Source organism: Elaeis guineensis, chromosome 12, assembly GCF_000442705.2.
Source record: "Elaeis guineensis isolate ETL-2024a chromosome 12, EG11, whole genome shotgun sequence".
NCBI lineage: Eukaryota > Viridiplantae > Streptophyta > Magnoliopsida > Arecales > Arecaceae > Elaeis > Elaeis guineensis.
Window position 1 is genome coordinate 19,389,550 of NC_026004.2, and position 22,573 is coordinate 19,412,122.

The 22,573-nt window shown below is 39.5% G+C and overlaps 1 pseudogene; it reads left to right on the plus strand.

The window, feature by feature from the left end:
- The first annotated feature begins 1,689 nt into the window (after nucleotides 1-1,689).
- LOC105036691 (uncharacterized) lies at nucleotides 1,690-19,087 on the plus strand (annotated as a pseudogene).
- Nucleotides 19,088-22,573: the final 3,486 nt, after the last annotated feature.

The following is a 22,573-nucleotide window of genomic DNA, read 5'->3' on the forward strand; positions in this document are numbered from 1 at the left end:
ACAGGCCGCCAGGAGCTTATGTCTGGGACAGCCTCTCACGGACTTTCGTACGTGGGACAGCCGGCCAGGAGCTCATCGTGGGACAGTCTTGAAAGACTTTTTAAGTGGATTCGATCCAGATGATGATTGAGGTATAGACTCAGATAGTCCAGAGCTAGAAAGAAAATGTTAAAAATCATGTGAATATGAAAAGAGAAATGAAAGAGAAGGTATGAAACAATTGTTGAATAAAAGTGTTTCACCTGTTAACATATGATGATGCATCTATTTTAATAAGACAGAAAATTTATGGATGTTTGCATTATTCTGGACATTGAACATGAGATTTTATATTTTATTGCTTATTCTTATTTTCAGATTATATTACTATATCAGTGTGATATGGGAATTCTTACCGGGCTGTAAAGCTCACACCCCTTCATCTTTCTTTTTCTTCTCAGAGTTACAGGATGACTTAGATTGGCTATGACTTGGATTTACGGGTGAGCAGAAGGAGAAATAGAGTGTCATAGTATCTGATCAGAGAATTAAAGAAATTTAAATTATAATTATGCAAGGTTTTATGAATTATATTTGAAATTAATTGTTATGGATGTTAAGATTGTAATGATTTATTTTGGCCTTGCATATTCTTTAGGGCTTGCTCTAAGGAGTGTGCGGCCATCACGTATCCGACCCGGGTATTGGGTTCGGGGTGTGACAAGACCCACTTCGATGGTAAGTCTTGAAGACCTGCTTTCGTCCCTTAGGGTTGGTATCAGCTGTCACAGATTATTCCACGGCAAGTCAGTCAAAAGACTTCAGTCAAAAGATTATCCTTGCATAAGGTTGCTCCTTTGTGTACACAGCAACCTGCTTTTGTTACTTCCATGTATCTTTCAGTGCAATATAAATGAAGCTTCTCTTTGCTACCAAAAAAAAAAAAAAAAAAAAAAAGAGAAGAAGAAAGAAAAGAAAAGAAAAGAAAAGACTTGTGCCTGAATATAATGTCCTGTGCCGTCCCTTATCGCTCAAAGAAATACTCAGCACTAGCATTACAAACTCACCATATGGGATCGAATTCTTTGAATGAGATTTCTGAATTTCTTAAAACAAGAATGAGATTTCTATTAACCGAGCATTTGGTTAATATAATCTGGACATGAGATAGGTGCCAGATGTCAGGTGTTCCAGAAAAACAAAAATCCAACACAGGAATCATCTAAAATCAGACACGAAAACACATCTGTATCTTCCATGTCTACGCATATGTTTATTGATATACATATAATGAATAATTATGTTTAAGTTTATAAAAATGATTGCTGATTATTATATAGACTTGATAATCAACTTTCAAATTAATGTTAGAAACAAATATGTAATTATAAACGCATCGTGATTTGGTGGTATAAAATGTGAGAAAGTTATCTTGAAATGTTTCTTGCGTCCAAGTATTTGAGACATTAAAAACTTCAAGTTTGAAAGGATGCATGCGATGCAATTATAGGACAAGACTGCTGCTTCTTTCTTTAGTTCTTCCATCATTCACGCTCAATTATTGTGCATGGATGTGCGGCAGAAATTCCTTCCGCTAGAATGCCAGCTGGCACGTAATTTCATTCATCTTTCCTCAGTTTCTTTTTTAGAGACCCACCAACCACGCTAAGCCTGACTAAATAGAGACTCCTCCAGACATCAGCTGGCCAAGAAATCCTATTATAAAGTCTGCATGCTAGCTCTTAGAAGGTCATCCAAATCAAGCTTCCCCCAAGTTATCTTGTTCATTGTTTTCCTCTCAACTTCCTAGCGTACATGGGTTGTCTCTGCAACTCAAAGAGGGCATCTTGGTGGTCCTCTCTCATGCATGCCACCCTTCTACTCTTATGTCATATTTTGCTCCCATCTCCCCAATTCCCTGCAATCACCAGCAGTGCAACCCCCTTGATGGGAAATAACAGCAGAAGCGGGAGTGACCACTTGGCTCTCATTTCATTCAAGTCTAATATATATGATGATCCATATGGGGCTCTGTCCTCCTGGGACAACAAGTCGCTTCATTTCTGCCAGTGGAAAGGTGACACATGTCGCAGTCGGCAGCCTCAGCGGGTCATTGCTCTGGACTTACCCTCTCTTGGCCTAGCTGGCACCATATCACCATCCATAGCCAACCTCACATTCCTCCGAAGACTCAGTCTCCAAGAAAACAAACTCAACGGATACATTCCACAAGAGCTTGGCCTTGTGCATCGGCTGCGATATCTCCATCTAAGCCTGAATTCTCTGGAAGGACAAATTCCATCCAGTCTTGGAAATTGCAGACAGGTAATTACACTTGACGTACATAAGAACCTTCTAAACGGACAAGTGCCACATGAGTTGGGATCACTTCCTCAGCTCATTGTCTTGGACATCGGATGGAATGATCTTACAGGAGGCATCCCAACTTCTTTCACCAACCTCTCCTCTTTGGACTACCTCCGCCTGTCCAGCAACAGGATTACAGGCGGCATCCCTCCTTGGTTAGGGAACCTGTCCTCTGCCACCAATATTCATCTTGCAGCGAACACCCTGTCGAAAGTCATTCCATCTTCCTTGTGCCGTCTACCCTCTCTTATTGTCCTCGCTGTAGGACTAAACCAGTTATCAAGCATGATTCCTCCCTGTCTATACAATCTCTCAAGTATCAAGGTTTTGAGTGTGGGACATAATAATCTCAGAGGGACTATCCCATCTCATATAGGTGTTGGAGCACGATCCCAGCTCCTCCCACGGACCTTGGGTGCAGCGGAACCAGCAACGAACAAATCTTGAGATTTCTGGACTCGATTGAAGGCCCTTTACGAAATCAGCCTGGTTGCTGTCTTCTTCGTCAGCCTTTTGTTCCAGATGAAGAACGCCTCTATGATCACCTCTAAAAAATCCAAGATCTGGTACCCAACTAGATCAGGCATGGACCGAGGTCTTCCAATTCATAGATCTTAAATCGGGACGTTCTAGATAGGGAAGAAGGTAGATAGAACCAGACCTTGCAGATCTGTCCTGCTGCAGCCTTTCCTGTAGATCTATTGATGGAGATCTCACCCGCACCTCAAACGACCTCAGATCAACTCCAGATCTGAGAGAAACTTGTATCAACCTCTTCGTAAGAGATTTCAGATCCTGGACCTGATGTTTGGGTGGCTGCAAGAGAGGGAGAGACAAAAGGGGTGGCGGCATAAAGGGGGAGGGGCTTGCGTCTCCCTTGCTTTTCCTGCCTTCTATGGACCTGGCGGCAAGAAACCCTAGGGTTTCTTGCTCCTGGGGCATGGAGAGTAGCTGGACAGAGAGGGAGAAGAGAGAAAGAGACTTGGGAGAAAGAGTTCTTGTATTTTCTTGACTTAATCAAACCTATACAGTACATGTATATATAAACATAGGGTCAAGTGACCCAAACCCAAAACTCCCTTGACCAACTCTATGGGAGATTAGGTTAACCCAAGCCCATGTACACCCATGACTCGACCTAATCTCACCTATCCTGGACCCAGACCTGGCCCATAAAGAGTTGGTCCCTTGAGGCCCACATAACCTAGACCTCAAGAACCCGAAAGGCCCATAGCCTTTCAACCTAGGGCCCAACTAGCCCTAGAGCCTCCATGAAGCCCTCATGAATGATGGACCTTGGCCTTAGCCTTGGTCCCCTGGGCCTTGGGCACACCACCTGGATCACAACAATCTCCACCTTGGTGTCCCAAGGCCTCAACCAGCTTCACTCTGTCCATCAGCCAAATCAGCTCAACACATCTCTGAAAGCTGTTCCGTGGAAGTACCTTCGTAAGTGCATCAGTTGGGTTCTCCTTGGTGTGTACCTTTATCAGCTCCACCTCGCCATCCTCCACAAGCTCCTTGATCCGATGATACCAAATGTCGATGTGCTTTGTCCTTGCATGATAGACTGAGTTCTGTGCTAATAGAAGTGCATTCTGACTGTCACAGTGTACTCTAATGGCCTCCTGAGTAAGGCCCATCTCTGTCAACAAACCCTTCAGCCAAATTGCCTCCTTAGCTGCTTCTGTCAGCCCAATGTACTCTGCCTCTGTAGTGGATAGGGCCGTGATACGTTGCAGACTCGATCTCCAAGAAATAGGACCTCCATACAGGCTAAAGATGAAGCCTGTCATAAACCTCCGGATATCCACATCTCCATCGAAGTCTGCATCTACATAACCGCCAATCAACCCCTGAGCCTCCCTGGACATGTCAGAGTATCCCACTGCACCTCCTCGCTGTCTGTAGCAGATGCCAACTCCAACTGAACCCGCCAGGTATCTGAATATCCACTTCAGAGCTCTCCAGTGCTCCCTGCCAGGCTGCGCCATGAACCTGCTAACCTGACTCACTGCATGAGCGATGTCTGGCCTACAACAGACCATTGCATACATCAAGCTCCCAACTCCTGAAGCATAAGGAACCATCTCCATCTCCTGAGCCTCCACCTCAGTCTGTGGCGCCATGGTCTTCGAGAGTCTGAAGTGACCGGCAAGTGGCAGCTCCGCCGGCTTTGCTCCCTTCATCCCGAACCTCTCTAAGACCTTCTGTATGTAGCCCCTCTGAGACAGATGCAGCACCCTCCGGGCTCGGTCTCTGAAAATATCCATGCCTAGGATCTTCCTTGCAGGGCCCAAATCTTTCATCTCAAACTCCCGAGATAAGGATGCCTTCAGATCCTGTACAACCTTCCTACTCTTGCATGCTATAAGCATGTCATCCACATACAAGAGTAGGAACACCCTAGAACCATCCTCAAGAGACTGAACATAAACACAGGGATCAAACTCGCACCTGGAAAGTCCAATGCTGTGCACATAGGAGTCGAACCGCTTGTACCATTGCCTCAGCGACTACTTCAGCCCGTACAGCGACTTTTGCAACAAACAAACCTTTTCCTCTGATCCTGGATCCCTGAAATCGGGTGGCTGCTCCATGTAAATCCTCTCCTCCAAATGCCCATGGAGGAATGCCGTCTTGACATCCATCTGCTCCAGCTCTAAATCCTGAGCTGCTACAATACTCAGCAACACTCCGATGGAAGTATGTCTGACGACGGGAGAGAAGACCTCGCTGAAGTCGATGCCTTCCTTCTAGGAGTATCCCTTGGCCACTAACCTCGCCTTGAATCTGATACCTCCCTGCTCTGAAGGCCCTTCCTTGCGACTGTAGACCCATTTGCAGCCAATGGGCCTCTTCCCCTATGGCAACTGCACCAATCACCACGTCTGGTTCTAGTGGAGAGACTGCATCTCCTCGGACATCGTCTGGACCCACCGCTATCTGTCCTGGCTCTCAATAGCCTCTTGATACATATATGGGTCTCCATTCACTGTCACCAGGGCATATGACAGCATCTCCTCGAAGTCATATCGGTCTGGTTGCCTGATGGTCCTTTTGGGCTTGTGTAGGGCAACACCGATATCAGTCCTCGGTCCAGCTCGCTCCTGCTGGACCTCTTCGCCTCGATCATCCGTCCGAGTCCTCTCCACCTGTGGAGACACCTTAGGTAGGTTTTTCACCTGAATGTCATGTCCTCCCATAGTACCTGCAAGAGGCAAAATCAAAGAGGTAAGCTGTCCAGCAGCGCCCTGCTGGACCTCCTCCTGCTCCTGCTGCTCCTCCATGCCTGCTCACCTCCATAGGACTGACTCATCAAAAGTCACATCCCGACTAATGATGACCTTCTTTTTCAAGGGATCGCATAGCCTGTATCCGTTAACTCCTCGCGAATAGCCTAGAAACACCGCCTTGCGTGATCTGGCATCTAGCTTGCTCTGCTCACCAGCTCCAATGTGCACATAGGCCGTGCACCCAAATACCCGTAGATGGCCCAGCCCAACTGTCCTCCCAGACCACACCTCCTCTAGAAGCCTGCCATCCAACCTGATGTGAGGTGACCGATTGACCAAGTAATCGGCTGCATCAACTGTGTCAACCCAGAACACCTTTGGAAGCCCTACCTGCAGCCTCATGCATCGTGCCTTTTTCAGAAGTGTTCTGTTCATCCTCTCGGCCACCCCATTCTGCTGTGGAGTCCCCTTAACTGAGAAGTGTCTCCTGATCCCACACTCCTCACAGTAGTCCTGGAACTCTCTGCTGGTGTACTCTCCGCCATTGTCTGACCTCAAATACTTCACGCTCCTCTCCTGCTCCTTCTCTACCTCAGCTCTCTAGATTTTGAACTTGGTGAAGACCTCAGACTTCTTTCTCATGAAGTAAATCCAGAGTTTCCTTGAGAAATCATCAATCAAGGTCATGAAGTATCTGGTCCCATTCCTAGCTGAAACTGGGACTGGTCCCCACACATCCGTGTGTACTAACTCCGGAGGGGCTGCACTGCGGGCTGTACTGATGTTGAACTAAACTTTTCTCTGCTTTCCCATCTGGCAAGGCTCACAGATCTCTCCTGTAGCACCATCCTCCAGATCAGAGATGAGTCCTCTCCTACTCAACTCCCTCAGCCCCTTGTCACCCATGTGGCCTAGGCGGTAGTGCCACATCCTGTAAGCCCCCTGCTGGTCCTATACTGCAGCTGCTGCATCAGACTCTCCGGTCACCACAGATCCCTCCATGTGATAGAGGTTATTGTCCAACCTCCTACCTCTCATCACCACCATAGCTCCATTGGAGATGTTCAGTACTCCGCTTCTAGCCCTACTGCTGAAGCTGTATCCACTGTGCTCTAAGTAGTCTAGTAACACCAGATTCTTTTCCAGCTCTGGGACGTGCTTTACATTTGTCAATGTCCTCACAATCCCATCAAACATCCTCACCCTGACTGTCCCTATCCCAGCCACCTTGCAAGGATGATTGTCGCCTAGAGTCACTGATCCCTCATCTGTCTTGGTGTATGTCGCAAACCAAGATCTGTGTGGTGTGTAGTGATATGAGTACGCAGAGTCTAGTGTCCACTCCTCTGTGTAATGCCTGTGACCATCTGATACCACAAGTAGATCATCCTCTACCTGTTGCCCAGCAACTGCACTCACTGATTCTGAGCCACTTCTTTCTCCCTTCTTGCTCTTCCATAGTGGACATTCTCGCTTGAAGTGCCCGAACTCGTTGCACTTGAAGCATTTCATCTCTTTCTTTCCCTTCCTGGACTTGGACCGCCCCCTGGACTTGCTTCTGCCTCTGCCTCTACCTGTCCTCTCCCTTACTGCTAAACCCTCCTGGGGAGCCCGATCTCTGGTCAACTTTTTTCTTTGCTCATTAGACCTCAGCACCAAGACCATGTCCTCATATTCCAGAGTCTCCTTGCCGTAGAGCAGTGTAGTCACCAAAGAGTCATATGATCCTGGCAGCGAACACAAAAGCAACAGAGACTTGTCCTCCTCATCCAGCTTCACCCCGATATTCATCAACTCCGTGCACAACTGGTCGAACCTCTGAATGTGGCCAATCACATCAGATCCCTCCCGCATCCGAAGACTGTACAACCTCTTCTTCAGCATTAGCTTGTTGCACATATTCTTCCCCATATACATGGTGTGTAACTTCGACCAAAGGCCCTTCGGGGTCTTTTCTTCCAGCACCGAATACAACACCGCATCCACCAAACATCCTCTGATCACCGAGCATGCTTTCTTCTCCAACGATGCCCACTGTCTATCTGTCATTCCCTCAGGCTTCTCATCCAAAGCCTGATCCAGATCTGCTCGCATCAGAAGATCCTCCACCCAGATTTTTCACATAAAAAAATTTTCCTTGACATCGACCTTCATATTGTTGCCCATGACTGGATCCAAGCCAAACAAGCAATATAAAGTCAAAAAGTGTAGAATATACCTTGATGGTACCTTGCTGAAAATTTTCAGCACATGGGATCTTCAACTTCTTGTGCTTGGAACTGCTTCCTCACCATCGTGGCTCTAATACTAATGTTGGAGCATGATCCTGGCTCCTCCCACGGACCTTGGGTGCAGCAGAACCAGCAACAAACAAATCTTGAGACTTCTGGACTCGATTGAAGGCCCTTTACGAAATCAGCCTGGTTGCTGTCTTCTTCATCAGCCTTTTGTTCCAGATGAAGAACGCCTCTAAGATCATCTCTAAAAAATCCAAGATCTGGTACCCAACCAGATCAGGCCTGGACCGAGGTCTTCCAATTTGTAGATCTCAAATCGGGATATTCTAGATAGGGAAGAAGGTAGATAGAACCAGACCTTACAGATCTGTCCTGCTACAGCCTTTCCTGTAGATCTGTTGATGGAGATCTCATCCGCACCTCAAACGACCTCAGATCAACTCCAAATCTGAGAGAAACTTGTATCAACCTCTTCGCAAGAGATTTCAGATCCTGGACCTAATATTTGGGTGGCTGCAAGAGAGGGAGAGACAAAAGGGGTGGCGGCATAAAGGGGGAGGGGCTTGCACCTCCCTTGCTTTTCCTGCCTTCTATGGACCTGGCGGCAAGAAACCCTAGGGTTTCTTGCTCCTGGGGCATGGAGAGTAGCTGGAGAGAGAGGGAGAAGAGAGAGAGAGACTTGGGAGAAAGAGTTTTTATATTCCCTTAGCTTAATCAAACCTATACAGTACATGTATATATAAACACAGGGTCAAGTGACCCAAACCCAAAACTCCCTTGACCAACTCTATGGGAGATTAGGTTAACCCAAGCCTATGTTGTCACGGCCCAGCCCATAGGGCTCTTGGGCCTGGCAAAATTTGGAGAAGCCCAAAACAGAGCCGACGGGAGGAGGAGGAAGACTCCTAACCGGAGTCTTCTTCCCCTCCGACCCCGGTGAAATCGGACCCATGGAGTCCGGCTTAGAGTAGGATAGCTCCCCTATAAACCCTCCTTCCCTTCCTTAGGTATCTACAAAAGGTATTTTGAAGAGATTTTAAGAAATTTGATGGATTTTTTTCAAGAGGATCCGTGTGTTCTTAGATGGAGAAAAAGGAGGTCATCGGAATTCTTCTCGACCGTCGGAGCAAGGTAAGCTCCTTTCCTACTCTTCTTCCTTCCTAGGCATCCTTCTTTTGCTGGCAACTGACGGCAAGCCGTCGAATTGAAGAAGAATAGGGCCATCCCTGTTTTTCTTATTTTTCTCCCTCGTGTGCCACCGGCAACAACCACCGTTGGGGCTGTCACCGAGGCTGTGGGTGCGTGATCGTCGGCTGCTGTCGGAGGGTGGCCGGGGTCGGCCCTCCTTGGCCGCATGAGGGTGAGAGGAGATGGAGGGGGATGATGCCCCTGTTTTGGACGAGGAAAAGGAAAAAGAAAGAAGAAAAAGAAAAGAAGAAGGAAAAGGAAAAGAAAAGAAAAAAAAAAGAAAAAGAGAATGAGAAAAAGAAAATAGAAAAAAAGAAAAGAAAGAGAGAATTTTCTCTCTCTCCTCTCTCTCCTTTTCCTTCCTCTTTCCTCTCTCCTCTCTCTACCTTCACTCTCCAATTTCTCTCTCTAGATTCTCTCTCTAGACTTTTTTCTCTCTCTTTATGGATTTTATCTCTCTAAGGTCTTTCTACTCTCTCTTTGATTGCATCGCAGACCCTAGGATAAATTTGAAATAAAAATATGATGATTTGAGATTGCTTCAAAATTCGTGCAGTAGATCTGATCCTAGTCCGATCCTATTCGAAATTTGTAACACTTGATTCATATTGAGTCACCCTGATATAATCTCTGATGATCTTGATCATGATTGCCTCATCTGAAGGATACGAAGATTCTCTCTCCACTTTCTCTCTCTACTTTCTCTCTCTAGAATTTTCTCTCTCTTCATGAATTTTCTCTCTCTAGAAGTCTTATGGATCATTGGAGGATCTAGATACTTAGACAAATCCTAATTTTGGTTAATTCTAAGAGAGGTCCTCGATTTGTGTTATTAGGATCGATTATCGATAATTTCTCTATATGTGATTTTTATTTTGATCAGGGTCATGAAGAGATGATTGTCTGCATATGATATCGAGTGGAATATTTTGTTAAAGAAATTCATAAATCAAAAAAGAATATTGATTTTTGTGCTTAGATCAGTCATCGGTAAAGGTAAGAATTCCTGTATATGATCACTATTATATATATATGTTATTTTACTGTTGGTCTTGCATTATTGGTTTTGCATCGTCGGATTTGAGATCGATGAATTTATTATATCTGAGATATTGTTATTTGATTTTGAGCATGAGTATGTTATGTCAATATATATGTATCAGAGATTGATGGCATGATTATATGGATATGACATATCTGAATTGATCATAATGCAAGTCGGAATTGATTTGATAAAATCAACACATAATGATTAAATGAAAAGAAAGAGATATATGGTATGGACTAGCCTTGTCATGTGAAACAGCCGGTCAGGAGCTCATGCCTGGGACAGTCCGCCAGGAGCTTATGCCTGGGACAGCCCCCACTGGCTTACAGGTGGATCAGCCGGCCAGGAGCTCATGCCTGGGACAGCCCGCCAGGAGCTTATACCTGGGACAGCCTCTCATGGGCTTTCGTACGTGGGACAGCCGGTCAGGAGCTCATCCTGGGACAGCCTTGAAAGGCTTTTTAAGTGGATTCGATCCGGATGATGACTGAGGTATAGACTTGGATAGTCTAGAGCCAGAAAGAAAATGTTAAAAATCATGTGATTATGAAAAGAGAAATGAAAGATAAGACATGAAATAATTGTTGAGCAAAAGTGTTTCACCTGTTAACATATGATGATGCATCTATTTTAATAAGACAAAAAAATTATGGATATTTGCATTATTCTAGACATTGAACATCGAATTTTATATTTTATTATTTATCTTTATTTTTAAATTATATTATTATATCAGTGTGATATGGGAATTCTTACTGGGCTGTAAAGCTCATAGCTCTTCATCTTTCTTTTTCTTCTCAGAGTTACAGGACATTCATGATTGGCTATGGCTTTGATTTATGGGTGAGCAGATGGATAGATAGAGTGTCATAGTACCTGATCAGAGGAATAAAATAATTTAATTTATAATTATGCAAGATTTTATGAATTATTATTGAAATTAATTGTTACGGATATTAAGATTGTAATGATTTATTTTGGCCTTGCATATTCTTTAGGGCTTGCTCTAAGGAGTGTGCGGCCATCACGTATTCGATCCGGATGTTGGGTTCGGGGCGTGACAAAATGGTATCAAAGCATAGGTTATTATCATTAGGGATTATGATATAAGTGATTAGAATATTACTGAGTGATATTAGAGCTTAGGTTATGATCATTGGAGATTATGATATAAATGATTAGGATATGATCGAATAATATCAAAGCTTAGATTTAAGATCACTAGAGATTATGAAGAGATATTAAAACTTTATGTAAGATCAGTAGGATGTGACAGAGTGGCATCTGAGCTTAGAGCTTAGGTTATGTTTATTTGGAGACAATGATACAAGTGATTAGGATATGACAGAAAGTTTAAGGTCACTAGGGATTGTCATATAAGTGATATCAAAACCTTGAGATTATAATCAATAGAGTATGATAGATAATATCAGAGTTTAAGGTTATAATTATTAAGGATGTAATAGAATGATATTACAATTTAGGATATGATTATTAGAGAATATGATTTAAGTGGTATTTAAGCTTAAGATTATAATTATTTGAAATTATGACTTTAGTGATATTTAAACTTAGGTTATGATTATGAGGAACATGATAGATATAAAAGAGAAGATTCAATATTTAGATTTCGAATCAATAGATATTAAGATGAAATTTATGTATAAGTGGCATATGATATCTACAATAGAATTGACGAGTTATATCTTAGATTTCAATTAGTAAGGTTGACCTAAATATGAAAAGAGTTGATCTTGGAATAAAGTGGGAGGTATTGATAAGTTATGTTGAGTATACTAGATGATTTTGGAATGTAAAACTTATATGATTGAAGATCATGATATTTTTTTTAATTTCGATGATAATTATCTAAGCATTATGAATTTTAGACTTATCAAAGAAAGTTAATTAGGGTATGGTCTAAGAAGAAATTACATCATATGAGAGAGAAATATTTTTGAACACTGAACTTATAAGAGATCATATATGCAACTCAATCTTAGATGAAAAATATACTTGAATTTTATTATGAGAATATGAGATACACATCTTGATGAAATCTTTGATTACTCAAAATATCATATTCTGAATATAATTCCTTGATCTTTCAAGTTGCATTGAATTTTAAGTCAAAAGTTTATTTTTCTAAGTGGATCAAAAGTATTTTGATATTGTTGTTAAATTAAAGAAAAAAATTTATTTTGTCAGAGTATGATATATAGGTTATGATGAAATCTTTAATAATTCGTATTACTATCTTTGGATTAGATTTTTTTTAAATTTTTTCTATGATTTTTGAAGATGGTGAAGTGTATTAATTATTTAAGTCAAAGTTTGAATTTTTTTAAAAAATTGAACTAAGACATCTTGCTAGTGTTAAATTTTGAATGACTTATACAAGGGACAAGATTTTGTATAGATTTATTGATTAATATTAAGGATTGTGATGAAAGGAGCTCTATAAGAAATAATCAAGTTGATTCTACTTAAGGATGTTGGCTTGAGTTCTTCTAGTTTGTCAAGTTAGAATTAATTCTTTTAAAAAGGATGATTGATTTAGAAATTATCTAAATGATTGTAAGGTAAATCTAAGGTTAACTCCAATTGATTCTAGACATGTTTGATTCTTGAAGAGTGATGAAACTTATGCAATAATTTTAAACATAAAAAGTGGATCAAGATTTAATTTTTATATGCTATACCCAAAGGTAGTAAAGATAAAGAAACTTAAAATTTTGCCCTAAGTCTTATATAAAATTTGAAGGTTGGATCTATCCTGGATTGATCTAACATATAAGGATATTTTTATCTTTGATAGACTTATATAATTTGATAAATTAAGATCAGAGTGCACAGCAAAAGCGTGATGGATTAAATTAATTAAAAATATTAATCATTTAAATCAAAAGATATTATGATGAAATACATTAGTTGTAAATAAGGAAAGATTTTATTGATAATGAAAGGATGCTATAAATTTTGATCTAATCTGATCATAGCCGGATAATTTTTGTCAGTAGGTTACTTCATTATAGATAATACCAAGAAATTCTAGATATCTCAAGTTTATTAACAACTTGATAGTTTTGATATTAGTTCAAACTTAGAATGTCCTGACATAGATCTCATATTTTTTTAAAAAATTTAATATTGTTACTTGGACTGATATAGAAGATTGAGATTTTTTTTAAGATGAGAGTTTACATATAAAATTTGTTGGAAGGTCAAGAGAAGAAAGAAATCGATGATTGTGAAGAGTGCCTGATGTTTGACCTTTATTTATTTTTCTATCAAGGATAGCCTGAGATAATTATAAATTTCGAGTGGAATGTATTAGACAAATAATGGTGGTATATTAATAAAAGTCCAAATTATTATAATTCTTCAAAAAGTTGAGAAATCAATAAGAGGAGATGAATTTAAAATTTTAAATAATTTTTGTTATAACAAGATCATGAGAAATAAATAATATATAAGATATTATCGTAAGCTTAAGAATGACATGAAGAATGTATACTTTGAAATATGTATCTCGAACGACATAACTTAATTTCGAGGATGAAATTATTTTAAGGAGGGGAGATTGTCACGGCCCAGTCCATAGGGCTCTTGGGCCTGGCGCAATTTGGAGAAGCCCAAAACAGAGCCGACGGGAGGAGGAGGAAGACTCCTAACCGGAGTCTTCTTCCCCTCCGACCCCGATGAAATCGGACCCATGGAGTCCGGCTTAGAGTAGGATAGCTCCCCTATAAACTCTCCTTCCCTTCCTTAGGTATCTACAAAAGGTATTTTGAAGAGATTTTAAGAAATTTGAGGGATTTTTTTCAAGAGGATCCGTAAGTTCTTAGATGGAGAAAAAGGAGGTCGTCGAAGTTCTTCTCGACCGTCGGAGCAAGGTAAGCTCCTTTCCTACTCTTCTTCCTTCCTAGGCATCCTTCTTTTGCTGGCAACTGACGGCAAGCTGTCGAATTGAAGAAGAACAGGGCCATCCCTGTTTTTCTTATTTTTCTCCCTCGTGTGCCATTGGCAACAGCCACCGTTGGGGCTGTCACCGAGGCTGTGGGTGCGTCGCCGTCGACTGCTGTCGGAGGGTGGCTGGGGTCGGCCCTCCTTGGCCGCATGAGGGTGAGAGGAGATGGAGGGGGATGATGCCCCTGTTTTGGACGAGGAAAAGGAAAAAGAAAGAAGAAAAAGAGAAGAAGGAAAAGGAAAAGAAAAGAAAAGAAAAAAGAAAAAGAGAAAGAGAAAAAGAAAATAGAAAAAAAAAAGAAAAGAAAGAGAGAATTTTCTCTCTCTCCTTTCTCTTCCTCTTTCCTCTCTCCTCTCTCTACCTTCTCTCTCCAGTTTCTCTCTCTAGATTCTCTCTCTAGACTTTGTTCTCTCTCTTTATGGATTTTATCTCTTTAAGGTCTTTCTACTCTCTCTTTGATTGCATCGCAGACCCTAGGATAAATTTGAAATAAAAATATGATGATTTGAGATTGCTCCAAAATTCGTGCGATAGACTGATCCTAGTCCGATCCTATTCAAAATTTGTAACACTTGATTCATATTGAGTCACCCTGATATGATCTCTGATGATCTCAATCATGATTGCCTTATCTGAAGGATACGAAGATTCTCTCTCCACTTTCTCTCTCTAATTTCTCTCTCTAAAATTTTCTCTCTCTTCATGGATTTTCTCTCTCTAGAAATCTTATAGATCATTGGAGGATCCAGATACTAAGACAAATCCTAATTTTGGTTAATTCTAAGAGAGGTCCTCGATTTGTGTTATTAGGATCGATTATCAGTAATTTCTCTATATGTGATTTTTATATTGATCAGGGTTATGAAGAGATGATTGTCTGCATATGATATCGAGTAAAATATTTTGTTAAAAAATTCATAAATCAAAGAAGAACATTGATTTCTGTGCTTGGATTAGTCATCGGTAAAGGTAAGAATCCCTGTACATGATCACTATTATATATATATATGCTATTTTACTGTTGGTCTTGCATTATTGGTTTTGCATCGTTGGATTTGAGATCGATGAATTTATTATATCTGAGATACTATTATTTAATTTTGACAGCCCGCCAGGAGCTTATGCCTGGGACAGCCTCTCACGGGCTTTCGTACGTGGGACAGCCAGCCAGAAGCTCATCCTGGGACAGCCTTGAAAGGATTTTTAAGTGGATTCGATCCGGATGATGACTGAGGTATAGACTTGGATAGTCCAGAGCCAGAAAGAAAATGTTAAAAATCATGTGATTAGGAAAAGAGAAATGAAAGATAAGACATGAAATAATTGTTGAACAAAAGTGTTTCACCTGTTAACATATGATGATGCATCTATTTTAACAAGACAGAAAATTTATGGATATTTGCATTATTATGGACATTGAACATCGGATTTTATATTTTATTATTTATCTTTATTTTTAGATTATATTATTATATCAGTGTGATATGGAAATTCTTACTGGACTGTAAAGCTCATACCTCTTTATCTTTCTTTTTCTTCTCAGAGTTACAGGACGTTCATGATTGGCTATGGCTTAGATTTATGGGTGAGCAGATGGATAGATAGAGTGTCATAGTAGCTGATCAGAGGATTGAAGGAATTTAATTTGTAATTATGTAAGATTTTATGAATTATTGTTAAAATTAATTATTATGGATATTAAGATTGTAATGATTTATTTTGGCCTTGCATATTCTTTAGGGCTTACTCTAAGGAGTGTGCGGCCATCACGTATCCGACCTGGATGTTGGGTTCGGGACGTGACACATGTACACCCATGACTCGACCTAATCTCACCTATCCTGGGCCCAGACCTGGCCCATAAAGAGTTGGTCCCTTGAGGCCCACATAACCTAAACCTCAAGAACCCGAAAGGCCCACAGTCTTTCAACCTAGGGCCCAACTAGCCCTAGAGCCTCCATGAAGCCCTCATGAATGATGGACCTTGGCCTTAGCCTTGGTCCCTGGGCCTTGGGCACACCACCTAGATCACAACAATAGGCAGCACTCTTCCCCACCTCAGTTGGCTCGACATGGCCTTCAATCAGTTCACCGGTCTTAACCCATCTTCATTATCCAATGCTTCTGGGCTGTCTTTCGTTCAGTTCCAAGTGAACAATCTCCATGGAAAAATCCCTTGTAACCTTGGAAACTTACAGAACCTGTCAGTATTGGAAAAATCCATCCATGGTTATTAGAGTCTCTTATGCCGAATTGGTCAAAGCAACTGATGGGTTTTCTTCAGCAAATCTGATTGGTGCTGGGAGTTTTGGTTCTGTATATAAAGGGGTCATGGAGTGAGATGACGAAAAGATGGTTGCTATAAAGATACTGAACCTTCGGCAGCAGGGGGCTACAAGGAGTTTCATAGCTGAATGTGAGGCCTTGAGGAGCATCCATCATCGGAACCTGGTCAAAATCATAACTGCATGCTCTGGTGTTGATTTTAGAGGTAATGATTTCAAAGCATTGGTTCTTGAATTTATGGAGAACGGAAGCTTGAAACAATGGCTTCATCCAAAAATGAATGAGCGATTCTCGTTGAGGATTTTGAATTTAGAATAGAGAGTGAGCATAGCCATTGATGTGGCTTCTGCACTGGATTACCTTCATCATCACAGCCGTGCCAATTGTGTATCGTGATCTCAAGCCGAGCAACGTTCTTCTGGATGATGACATGACTGCCCGTGTGAGTGACTTTGGGCTGGCAAAGTTTCTCTCTGGATCTACTAACTCATTCTCCATATCTGCAAGCTTGGTGGCAATTAAAGGATCAGTTGGATATATTGCTCCAGGTGAGACTCCACACAATTTTTCTACTTGTCATTTTCTACTTTTCTACTAATAGTGAGAAGCTAAAGACAGGAAGAAAGCTGTCCGGTACGAAGAAATATAAGCAACATTGCCATAGTTTGAACATTATTCGTATTTGAATCTAATACATCATTCTCCATTTGCAAATTGTATGTAATTGAAAATCTCTGTGCAACTCTTATTTAACTCATGATTGTCCCATTCATATTAAGCTTCTATTGTGTGGACTGCCGGTTCTCGAGTTTGAGTTTGATCATTTTCGATATATCTTCATGTCATCTACTCGCACGTTAAATAATCTGGCTTATTGATTATATTACAACATATGTCCACCTTGTGATTTGATTTTATGCTTTCTAATATAATCTTTTGGTGGCATGGAGAAGTGATCTATTTCTTTGTTTTGTTTTTCGAGTGAAACATTATTTTGAATGGTTAATTATGTTTTTGTCTGTGTCATTGTGTTTGTACAAACACATAACCTTGCTTGAAAATGAATCTCAGAGTATGGTTTGGGAAGCGAAATATCAACTCGAGGAGATGTGTACAGGTATGGAATACTTCTCTTGGAGATGTTTACGGGAAAGAGACCCACTGATGAAATCTTTAATGAAAGCCTAGATCTTCATCAATTTGTTGAGACGGCCTTTCCTACTCAAATTATGAACATCATAGATCCGCAATTGATACAAAATCAAGAGTATGGGATTGTCCATGACATACAACAAAGGTCTAAAAATACAAGATACTAGAGTGCTTAATTTCAGTGATCAACGTTGGGCTACAATGTTCCAAAAAATTACCCAAAGAACGAATGCATGCAGGAGATATTGTAAAAAAATTGACTGAAGCGAGAGAGATAATTGGTAGGGTCAAAAGTCATAGAGAATGGTCCACAAATATTGGTAAGACATTATGAAGACTTACGTAAACATACATTATATAGCTGATGTTACTTCCTTAAGCCGCTTGTTCTTGTTGTTGCTCCTTGCGCTCATCTCTTTCGATCTGTTTTCATTGTTTAGTTTGTCTTTTGTTTTTACCTTATTTCACTGTTTTAGTGTTGTGCTTTGCTGGGGAAGTGAGAAGAGAATGGAAATATGATAAGTCAATGATAATCTAATCACTTTTGAGAATGAATCAGAGGCATATCTGCATTTGTTTGCCCTGGAAGAACTCCTTCATTCTGAATTTTGAAAAGAATGTGACTGTTTTTTCCTTTTGGAAATTCAAAGAACTCTTTTTGTTATACACACGTAACTATTTTAAAGGTCAATACTGCTTACATGATGTTTTTATGTATTTATTTTTGGACGTTAATTACTCTTGGATTTTTTAGATTTTGTAATCTTTATGGAAAAAGGTTTGGATAACACATAAGTTATGATATATATGATGCTTATGCATCTCAATAATGTCTTTAATTTTTCCACTGCACCTAATCATTTTAAATTCATTTTTAGCAATCATGAGTCTCCTTAATTTTTAGAATGGTTAAATACAAGAAGGAAATGATTGACTTGAAAGATTCTCTTGGACCAGGCTTTTTTCTTTTTTTTTTTTTCAATTAAGAAAAGAGCAGGCAAAATCCTCATTGCCTCCCTTTTTTTTTGAATTGTTCTCATTGCTTTTGTTCAGTAAATAAAAGTGAAGATTACAGAAGAGACCTGGAGGGGGAAGAAGAAAGATGAAGGTAAAAGAAATTACAAAAGTTATTGAAAGATAATATTTCTGTGTTTTAGAGCCACAAGACCAGTCCATTCATTCAAAACAGAAATTGAATGGATAATCTCTAGCACATATATTCTAAATAGTGTCCCAACTAATTCGTTCATCTTTTTCTCGATAATTTGTTGTCTCCAAGTTGTCCACAGGCTAAAACCTTGCATGGTAAATTGGGTAGGTTGAGTCAACATTAAAACTGTTTACAGATGCTGGCTGAGAAAGGACAATTAAGGAATAAATGATCCAAATATGCTTCATGATTTTTGCAAAGCACACAGATGTAAGGACCAAATATTTTTTGTTTCAGAGTTTATCAACTGTATAGAGTTCTTTACAGGATAATACAATTTTTAACCTCTCAGGTAGATATGTTTTCCAAGAAAATGATGCAACAGGAGATAATTTGCCACCATTTATCAAAATAGTATATGCGTTCTTGACTGTTGAAAATTCCATGGTTATTCCATCTACAAAAATTCCATGAGTATTTAGTATTGGATGGAAGTATTGCGCAGCATATTAAATGGTCCTCTTGATTTGTGTTCAAATATAATTGAGTTGCTGTTAAAAGAATCTTTGAACCCGAGGTCCCAAGAAAATTTTATGATATCTACCAGAGTTTGGAGTGTTTTGTCACGTCCTAAATCTGACACATAATACGGCCATGCTACTGAGAGATGGGGCCTACGATAATATAAAGCCAATCAATCATAATCAGCTAAAATCCATCAAATAAAAAATTCGATTCTATTATTCATTAAACAATTAAACAATATTGGTTCGGAGCATTTAAATTCAAAAGTAAGTACCAACCCAAACCTCAATGTTCGTAAATAAAAAACTATAAATTCATGATCATAAAATAAACTAAACTTTTGCTATCAAATTTTCAAACTTACTACACAGATTCCCAAATTTAAATCCTTTATCGATCCTAACTATTTTTCTCTGTAAAAAAAAAATAAAAAGAATATGAGCTACACTAGTCCAATAAATAGAACTAGTATTTCTTTATTGGATCAAGCATAAATTTTTTTTTAATAATATAATATTTAAAAAGTAACAGATATTACAAAAATATATTAGATATTATAAAAATAAATATTTCATAAAGCATATAATAAAATAAGTTATAAGTCAAATCATGCTTACATAAATCATGATTATTTCATAAATATGAATCATAAATTATTCTTGTTAGATATTCGTATCATATTTCAAAATATTGCTCACAGATATTTGTGCTAAGGTTACTATTATACCTGTGACAGAGCTATATTTCTTAATCGATAGAGTTCTTATTTCGTATGCCAACTTTATACTCATTGACAGAGTCATATTTCGTGTGGATGTTAGCTCTAGATATCGATCTTTCTGAAAGGTTTCGTCCATAGCTATCTGAGAATCTTTGAAATCCTTATATTTTTTTCTGAAAACATACATTTATATAGATAAAAAAATAATAAAATTCATGCTTCATAATAATGCGATTTTCATAAAATACATTCATAGAATCAATGCTCATAATAAAACATGCTTTTTCATATTACATATACTGATCCTTATTTTATGAAAAATATGATTTTGTTAACAAAAGGATATACGTATGAAAATTTAAAAATAAATTAGGAGCGTAAGATTCACTTACTTCATTCATCTTAAATCTTCTGACTTCGTTAGAAGAATCAGTTAATTCTATTTAAAATATCAAATCATCATCAATTTTTATTCGATGAATATAATAAGATTAAATCATAAGAAAAGAGAATTGTTGACTGGACGCAACGAACCATCTAGACACCAGAGCAATTCATGATCTTCGAACTGAGGATCAGATTTAAGTGATTTGATCAAAGAATCGTGAAGCACAGATCAGATCAAGATCAATCAATAGGGTTCATTAATAATAGATTTGAAAGATACTTGATATGGCCAAATGAGGTTGACATACAGTACGGATATCAAAGTGGCTTCGGGTCATTTTATTGGAGTCAACATAAGTCCTTAGAAGATGAAAGTATGACTCAGTATAGGATTCATAGATCTTCTTGAAAAGAGTAAGTCGATCATGAGAGAGAAAATAGAGAGAGAAAGTAAAAAGAGAATCTTTATATCCTTCAGAAGAGGCAATCATGATTGAAATTATTAGAGATCATATAAAGATGACTCAATATGGATTAACTATTATCAGATACTATAAATTTTGAATAAAGATCGGACTGCGATCCAACCTACTGCATGAATTTTGAAGTAATTTTAAGTCATTTTATTTTCATCTCAAATTTGTCTTAGGATCCGTGATGCAGTTAGAGAGAGAAAGAGAGAATGTAGAAAGATCTAGAGAGAGAAAAAGAGAGAGAAAATCCTTTTCTCTCTCTTCTTTTTTCTTTTCCTTTTCTTTTCTTCTTCTTTCATTTCTTTTCTTCTTTCTTTTCCTGACCGAACAGAGGGACATCAGGGGCGGCTTGGTGGGTCATGCTCCGATGATGCGGCGGCACGATCGGAGGTCCGACAGTGGCGGCCGACGATGGTGGGGCAAGAGATGGCCAGTGACAAGGGCTGAATGGTGGGATTCACGGGCATATCTCGAAAAACAGAGAATCCACCCCATTTCTTTGATTCTCCCAATCATCAGTCGATCATCGACGGCTAAACCTCTGGAGAAGGAAGCTAGGGAGGTGGAGGTCATGATCCAGGGGTGCGGCACCATGGACGGTGGCATCGGCAGTCAGAAAAGGGAGGGAGAAGGCTCATTCAAAATAGAGAAAAATAGGGGTTCTTCTTTTTATGGATTTTTCGATGAATCCGACGGCCGGAGGGGTGCACGACACCGTGGAATGGAGGGGAAGGGAGAGAGAAAGGAGGGTTGGGGCTTATCTTCGTCACCGATAAGGTCTCTGGCGAGGATTTGAGATGAACATGATAAGAGCGTTCGCGGCTTCAACGAGAAAAATCGAAGAAAATAAGAAGGGAGATTCGATGCTTGTTGTGGCCAGCTTTAAAGGAGAGGAGAACGGATTTATAGGTTGGAGGGGAGGCCAAATCCCCTCCGGATTCGACTTCTCCGATGATTTTGGGTGGAAGAACTGGGAGTCTTCTTCATTTGCTTCCTCTTTTTTTTTTCTTTTTCATCTTAGACTGCTTTGAGATTCGTACGATAAAAAAAAATAAATCAGGATATCACATGTTTCAACTTTCATAACAAAGCACGTAGAAGAGAAGCTTGCATTTGTCATAACAAGGCACATATAAGAGAAGCTTGTGCAATATATTATGTTGTCTTTTTTCTACTTAGAGACTTATATCTAAAGTTATCTAATGCAAGATACGCGGCAAATTGTTCAAGTGTAATATAGTCGGACAGGAAATTCTTGCCCAAAATGATCATTGCAATTTGAGTGCCAGAAGAAAGAACTGCAAGATATTAATGGTGAACTCTTATAGTGGGAATTGTGCCTATAGAAAAGCCTTGAATAGGATTGAAGGTGAATTCTTTTTTGACATTTGGAAAGTTGCACCAACAAGAAATTCTGGTATTATTATCTTGTGAATTATCTTGATAGGGAGATCAAGTGTTAGGTTCCAACAACTCCTTTCATGGTTTAATTGTGACTGTGGAAATATCTCTACTTTATAATGCAAAAATTCACTCAAAGAATTTTTATTTGGAAAGCATTATGAGTATTGTTTCCATACCTATGGCAATTGTACTCTTAGCTGATCTAGATCCTTGATTAACATATAACACATGATGGTTGTGTTAATAACTATGCTACCTTCATTTTGAAAAGTAACAATGTCATGTTATTTTATCCGTTGAAGCTAGATATGTGGAGAATTCTATAATCCTTTTGAGAGTGAATTGTGCAAACAGAATTTGGAGCCCTTACCCAAGAAGGTTGAACCATGAGTCTATTCAAGTTCTATGCCAATCTGAAGATGAGGTCAAGCATACAAGTAGCACCTAAAA